Raw genomic sequence first — 7445 nt, forward strand, 5'->3', positions numbered from 1 at the left:
GTGGGGGGGGGGGGGGGGGGAGGGGGGGCGGCTGCACTTGGCACATGACGTAAAGAAGAGTTGTCCCGTCTTGGTATAATTGGTCTTGGATTACACAGTACCTAAATATAGCAAGGCAAACCCGTCAGTTGCAAACCTACACACGTCAACACACCCTGCGGCTGTGCTGACACACAGCGAGTGTGCCTCGCGCTCGCTGAAACACAGGCGCCAACCCACAGTGCGGCTGTGCTGACACGCACACGGCGTGCGCCAGGCCACCTAGGTCAGCCCTACAGAGCCAGTCTGGGACAGGCCTAACAGGTAGTTTTGAAACCGCCTCCAAAATTGCCTTATTTGTGTCGTTATCGATGTAACACTCCTACTCCCATGGTTAAAATCTTTTAAACGTTTGGAACACCCCAGCAGACTAAGATGTTCGATTTTTAAAAAATCCAAAAAATCGAAGTCACGTCTTCAGAGTATAACGGCAAGCAGCCTAACAACAGCGTTACGGACGCTGGTCAGTTCAGCTCTAGGGTCGTCTGTCATAACCTGATGAAGTTTCTAGACATACAGGATTGCTCAGGGTCTTTTTACTACAAGCCTGCAACTAAATTAGTATTACACATGATTTTGATCTTCGTTTTTCCTTTTCTGATTTCTAATTCAGTAACCTAGTACAGTTAAGTAAGCCAAAATGTTCTGCCACATTACATTGCAACTGCAGTCCAGGACGCACACACGTTTAACATAATATACTAAGGAGATAACATAACCTCCAAAACGTTTTGAGACTTTCCGAAAGGCTCAGCTGTTTTAGATACTCTTCTGTAGTTTTCTAGAAATAGTCCACAGATGTTCAGAAATTACCACGAGCCATTAAAAAATGTTCCTTTACAAATTATCTTTTTTTAATAAAGGGGTGGGGTCATCGAAATAAGTTATTTTTAATAAATTACTGTCAAAATAATAGTGACAATATAATAAATCGATGCAGTGACAATATAATAAATCGCTGCTGCTGCTGCTGCTGCTGCTGCTGCAGATGATGATGATGATGATGATGATGATGATGATGATGATGATGATGATGATGACTATTATTCTTTTTATTTTTTAAATTACTTTTAAAAAAAAGTTTTCTTAATGAGCCTGGTGGACTCAACGAAGAAATCTTCGAGCGAGAGTGAGGGTTTTTTTTCGGTTCCATTGTCATTATTTTCAGAGCCACCTCCACTCGTCCAAATAGTTTTATTCGAGTTGCCATTGTTCCTGGACAATCAAACTTATGTTTGGCATTCTTGTTTTCATGGTTGTCTATTCGGCAACGTGGTTTGAGCTCTTCACCCACAACGTTCTGATACCATTTCAAGCTCAACCTGATCCCAGCCACTTGTGATTAATTGTTCCTGCTTACTGGAGTACCCAAAATACACATCTTCAAAGTGCTGGTACTTAACTGTGCATGATGGGTCTCTGATCCCCCTCTTGATTATTGGAAAGACTCCTCTTGTGTCGTTTTTTTGTCTGTCTCCTTCAGTCTCTCTGGCTTCATTGGCATCTTGGTGTACTGCCTCAATTCCTTCGATTCCAAAGCTTGGAATCCATTAGACCTTTACTGTGGCTGTGGTTTCACTGAAAGTGCGGTCCAAATCGTTTATACCTGAGCTGCTACCTAGCAGTCCCTTACAGAGGGACTAACTGTCAGTCAAGATCAGCACATTGGTTCTGCTCTGGCAATCGTCAACATTCCATTGCACGGCAGACATCATTGACTGGCATCCCTGGTCATAAGATGATGTGAGGATACACCTGTAGTTGTTATGATTGTTATTCGTGGTGGCTCCTCATTCATTATCTCTACTGATGCTGCTCTATCTTTGCGATATCCTGCAACAGCCGATCCATCAGTGAAAATTGTCTCTTCGGCACCAACTTCCTTGATTACTTCCTCTGCAACTTCACGCACCTTTACATGATCATCACCTTTGCTCTTCACTACTCTCGGTTCTGTCCGGATTTTGATTTCGCCATGGGTCTCCCGTGGACAAGCTCTCGCCAGTCAATCCCGATTGGCCATCAATTGTCTAATTGACTGCTTCGGGGGGGGGTGTCCGCTAGATTGGTACCCATCCGAAACCTACTTTTCCTGCTGTTTTTGGGCGTGACTACTTGACCAAGGGCTTTCTTTCTAGGATAGCCCTCTCTTGCAGACTTGAGGCATATTCTTTTTGGATAGGTTGTGTAGTGCTCAGTTCTAGTCTCATTGTGCAGTGCTTCTGTTGGTGTTGTTTTCAGCTGACATGAAACAAGGCGGAGGGCTTTGTTTTGTATCCTGTCCAGGGTCTTTACACTAGTCTCATTCAGCCAAGGCTGTCACTCTGGGGCAGCATTATCCATCTCGCTTTTCACAAACATCTGACATACCTTCCTGAGCGACTCCTTATCCCAACCACATTTCGAACTGCTGACAGCACCGATCATCTTCATTTTTTTCAGGATGCACTTTTGGACACCTCCTCAATATTTTTGTTGAAGGTAAGCATGTTTCTGCAGACGTGCAGCGGGGTTTATAGGTATTTTTTCCCCCTCGATCTGAATTACTGGTTACCACGTTGCCTCTTTTATCCATGTTGAGAAAAAGCCCACATCAATCTTGGTTGTATTCAAGATACAATTCCATTCATTGCTCCTTTTCACAACCATGTCCACAATCAACTGTCTTGCGGCATTTGCCTTTTCTCTCTTTGCGTGACTGACCAATATTGTGCCGTAATCAGTGAAATGGAGTAGATCAACTTGGCGGAGGTTAGTTGTTGTGGGTCAGGGTTTGGGGAGATTTAACCAAGGTTGTTTATAAAGAACATAAAAAGCAGAGGCGATAGTACAGCTCATTGGGGAAGCCCGTGCTTGGCACCTGCTTGTTTCTCCATTCAGGCACACAAGGGCTTGTCTGCTTCTCAGAACATGGGTCCATCTGATTGCACGCAACGAAACTCCCTTGTCAGCCATTGACAGTAATAGTCTTTTACACCAAACCGTATCATATGCCTTGAAGTAGTCCAGCAGGAAAAGGACTTAACAATGGAATGTTGTCCTTTGTTGAAAGTCATCCTCAATTCCTTGACAGATTCTCTGATGACCTGTTCGGTGCAGCCATGACCTAGTCAAAAGCCTGCCTGAATATCTGCAATCCACTCATTCTTCTCTGACAGGTAGTAAATTCTTTCAGTATGCATTCCTTCTTCAACTTTCACGATACAAGATATCAAATTAATGGATCGAAAGGATGTCATGTCACTTGGTGACTAACCAGATTTCAAGAGAGGATTGATGAGTGACATATGCCAGCCTTGTGGACACGCTACTAAGTTAATACGATAGATTACATTAATATGCTGAGCAATATTCTTTCAATGCGAGTGGCCAAGCTCTTTTAGGAAAGATGGTAATATATCATCAGGTCCTGGAGCACTTCCTCTCTTCATTTGTATTATAGCAAGCTTCACCTCTTGCGTGATTAAGTCTGGGTACGATTGTTATTCATCTTCGCTTTCCACATCGTCATACAATAGGAGTTTGTTTCTTCTGCGTTCCTCTTGGGTAAATTGAAGCTTACCGATTTGTGCATAATGCTAGGCCAAAGGTTCAGCTTATTTCTTTGCTGATGTTATCCGTGTGTTTGGAGAGTTGGTTTCTAGTTATTCATTTAGAGACTTGATGAAACTCCCAAGTTTTCCTTTCGTCCAGATCATTTATGGCGCCATTAACTACCCCCTTCCATTGGTTAATCTTTGTTTCTTGAACAGCTGCTGTAACATCTACGTAAGCTTGTAATTATTCCTTCCTGTGTGTGGAGATATTCTTTCTTAGCTGGTTTCATTTCTTGATCAGTCCATAACACATTGCGGTTATCCAAGAGTGTGATTTCTAAGACAGCTTCACCTTTCTGACATGCGCATAAGCTGCTTCAAGTAAGATGTCACTGAAACGATTGACTCGCAGATTCAGATCGGCAGTTTCTGTCAAGGTATCCATCTCGTTTTCAATCTCATTTCGGAAGTCTGCTCAGTTCACTTCGTTGCTTTAATGGGAAGCATTGCTCTCAACGAACGGGTAACAGGGAAAGATCGGGGAAACGTAGTTTTTTTTTAGAGCATCCGAGCAAAGGAATAAACGGAAAATCATGATCGCCGGTGTCTGTCGCAGTTCTGGCACTGGATGATGATGATTGCTCTCAACGAAGACAGCCATAACCAATGGGGAAGCTCTGTAGCCGACACCAAAATAAAGTGATCATAATGATGATGATCATGAGTTTTTTTGTTTCCTTAATGGGTCTGGTGGACTCTACGAAGAAATCTTGGAAGAAGAGCGACGCTCCATTGTCTTCATACTCAGAGACACCTCCACTCGTCCAAATAACTCCATTTGAATTGCCATTTCGAATTGATGATGATGATGATGATGATGATGATGATGATGATGATGATGATGATGATGATGATGATGATGATGATGATGATGCAAAACAACTTTGTAGAAGGCCCCCGCTTTAAAAGAAAACTTTCTAACAGCATAACCTGTGAAACCAAAAACGTGATTTACCTTGTCTCTTGTAAAGTCTGTTCAGCCCAATATGTAGGTCAAACTGCCACCACACTAAGAGCTAGGTTCAATAACCAAGGGTATTCAGTACAGAAAAACTCATGCACACCAGTCGGCCAACATTTCAACACTTCTGGTCACAATGGAGCCTCCGCCTGCAGCTTCAGGGCATTGAAATAGTTCGTAATCCTAAAAAAGAAAATCTAAATCAAAGGGAATCAATGTGGATTTGGAACTTGGGTTCTCACCAAATCCTCAGTGGTCTTAACATCGACGAGCCACATTTCAGGGACCTAAATTTTACCACGTAGGGTGCTTATCACACTATTTTGAATGACTATGTTACTATACAACTATTTCTACCTTAGTTACAGTGATATTTATGGTTATTTGTCCATCTATGTCCAATGTGGACAGGCAGATGGAATTGGTCTTTACAGTGGGGTGGAAGAAAAACGGATGCGTTAACTTGTACTTTTCTACCTTGCCTTTGAGCTCGTTTCCAGCGGACATACGTTTCCTACCTGTTTGGAATTTAAGGTTTTTCAAATTCCCTTCCTTATGTAGATAATATATGCCACTACTACTACAACTTCTTCTACTACTACTACTACTACTACTACTACTACTACTACTACTACTACTACTACTGCTGCTGCTGCTGCTGCTGCTGCTGCTGCTGCTGCTGCTGCTGCTGCGGTACTGGTACTACTACTAGTACTATTAATTAAGTTTACATTAATATTAATGGTTATATTTAATATATAATTTGACGTACATACTATTGTATATTCATGCCACTTCTTGTCATAGCCTTCAATTTTCTCTGGTCTTCCCTTTTTGTTTTTATCGCATCTTTTGACATTATGACGTGTATGAGCGCACATCAACAACAACAACAACATAAAAAACAACAACAACAACAACAGCAACAACAACAACAGCAATAACGACAACAATATCAACAACATCAACAACAAAAATAATAAAGCGGCAGCAAAACACTATCACATTATCAACAAGAACATGGAAAGAGACAACACAATGCAAAAAAACAACCGCAAAACCCCCCCCACAAAACCCCCCCACAGCTGTCAGAATGAAAACATCCGACAAACTTTGACCTCGAGATAAGAAGAGCAAAAATTAGAGCAAAGACTTCAAGCAACTGCATTGTGCATAGATTTAGGTATTAAATACTCTCGACATACAATCGTGATTCTGGCTTTCTACAACGAGATTGTTTCACATGACATATGTGGATATAAAGATAAATGAGGCCGGCTCGAGACTGCCTCGGGCTCTTTCGTTGGACCAAAAGTAGAACAAATTTCTGTGTTACATAATAATATATGATTTTATTACCAGTCGTAGATGGTTCTATGTGGCTTGCTGTCCTTTTGAGTCTGTGAAAGTGCAGGGGGTTGGAATGGCAACATTCCCATTACCTCGATCAATAAACCTTTTACACCCTTCTCCAACCCCTCATCCCCCCATACCCTTACACAACCCCAATCCTAAGCATTCCCCCCTCTCCCTCTCCCATTGTTATCCCCTTGTATCTCCGTCATCCTTATACCCCCCCCCCCCCCCTGTCCGCCTCATGAGCTTTTATTCTTAGATCCGCTCCATAAGTCTATTCTCTGGCCTGGCAGTGAAGTGGTTAAGGTCTTTTTTGTTGTTTTATTTTTACTATAATAATAATAGATAATAGATAGCATTTGTCTAGCGCATATCCCCGCTCAGCAGCAGGCTCTATGCGCTTTACACTATATTAATTATTATTATTTTTACTATAGTGCGGTCACAAATTGGACGAACAGCAAGTCAAATATTTCCTAAACTATGGAGCATAGACCCTCCAGCTTTTACACAACTTGTATCAATTTGTCTTAATAGATCAATATTTTTGTAAACACTCGTTAGCTGAATTGTAGGAAATTCCTTAAGGGGAGGGGGGGGGGGGTCTACACCTGGAGGCTATCTCGCTTATTATTGGACCGAATTTTACCAAATTTCACACATATAACAAGGATAGTAAGGAGTCTTAAAATCTGCAATCAAATTTGAGAAAAAAGTTTCGTTTCCATGGATACGCCGCCATATTGGATTTTATTGACATGTCTTACGTAATGAATACCGCACTTATCGCTTATGGAAATTGATTGTTTTTTTGCATGCGTGTTCACAAACATTAGATCTAAAAATATGTCTGTTGTTTTGTTCCTAATTGAATTAGTAAATTTTTAATGAATTTTTTCCTGGGGTAGCATTCAAGTTTGCGAAAAATCCGTGAAAATCCACACTCCAGACACCACCAACAAAAATCAATTCCATATATCAAAAATTCAACAGACAAATATTTAGTATTACCTCTTCTCTTCATTTCATGAGGTTGGGTGAAAAATGGTGGAGTTATTCAAAAAGGTATAGAGAAAAGTCGCATTTTGAGAAAACGGCCGATAAAGAAAAATAAAATACTGACTTTATGAGGAAATGGCGGTTACAAACATGCCCGGTATGGGAATAAATACGGTTTTGGGGGGTTATTATGCCATGAAATAGTTGTAGGAGAGGCTGAGAAAGCTAAGAATGCCTATAACTCAAATTCCATGATTTTGAGCCGAATTTTGATTTTGGGGGTTAAGCCCCCCCTATTATCCTCACCCCCCCCTTAGGTCCAAAGCCAAACAGATCCAACACGCAGGAATTCAAAAATTTTAAAAGGAGAAAAGAGAGCAGCTACTTTCCACTTACCAGAAATAACTTTGTGGGTCTGCACGTCTTAAAAATAAAGACTATAAAAAATGGATTTCGAAGAAAACAAACTCCAAATAAAAGTCTATGATTGGATA

General features: G+C 41.2%; 1 long non-coding RNA gene across 1 annotated transcript in view; it reads left to right on the forward strand.

Moving 5' to 3' along the window:
- The first annotated feature begins 183 nt into the window (after positions 1–183).
- Positions 184–7445, forward strand: part of LOC101863012 — a 21211-nt gene continuing 13949 nt past the window's right edge. The window contains exon 1 of the long non-coding RNA XR_220307.3: positions 184–303. This is a non-coding gene — a long non-coding RNA (uncharacterized LOC101863012). The remainder of the gene's footprint in view (positions 304–7445) is intronic.

This window comes from Aplysia californica, unplaced genomic scaffold (assembly GCF_000002075.1).
Source record: "Aplysia californica isolate F4 #8 unplaced genomic scaffold, AplCal3.0 scaffold00100, whole genome shotgun sequence".
Taxonomy (NCBI): domain Eukaryota; kingdom Metazoa; phylum Mollusca; class Gastropoda; order Aplysiida; family Aplysiidae; genus Aplysia; species Aplysia californica.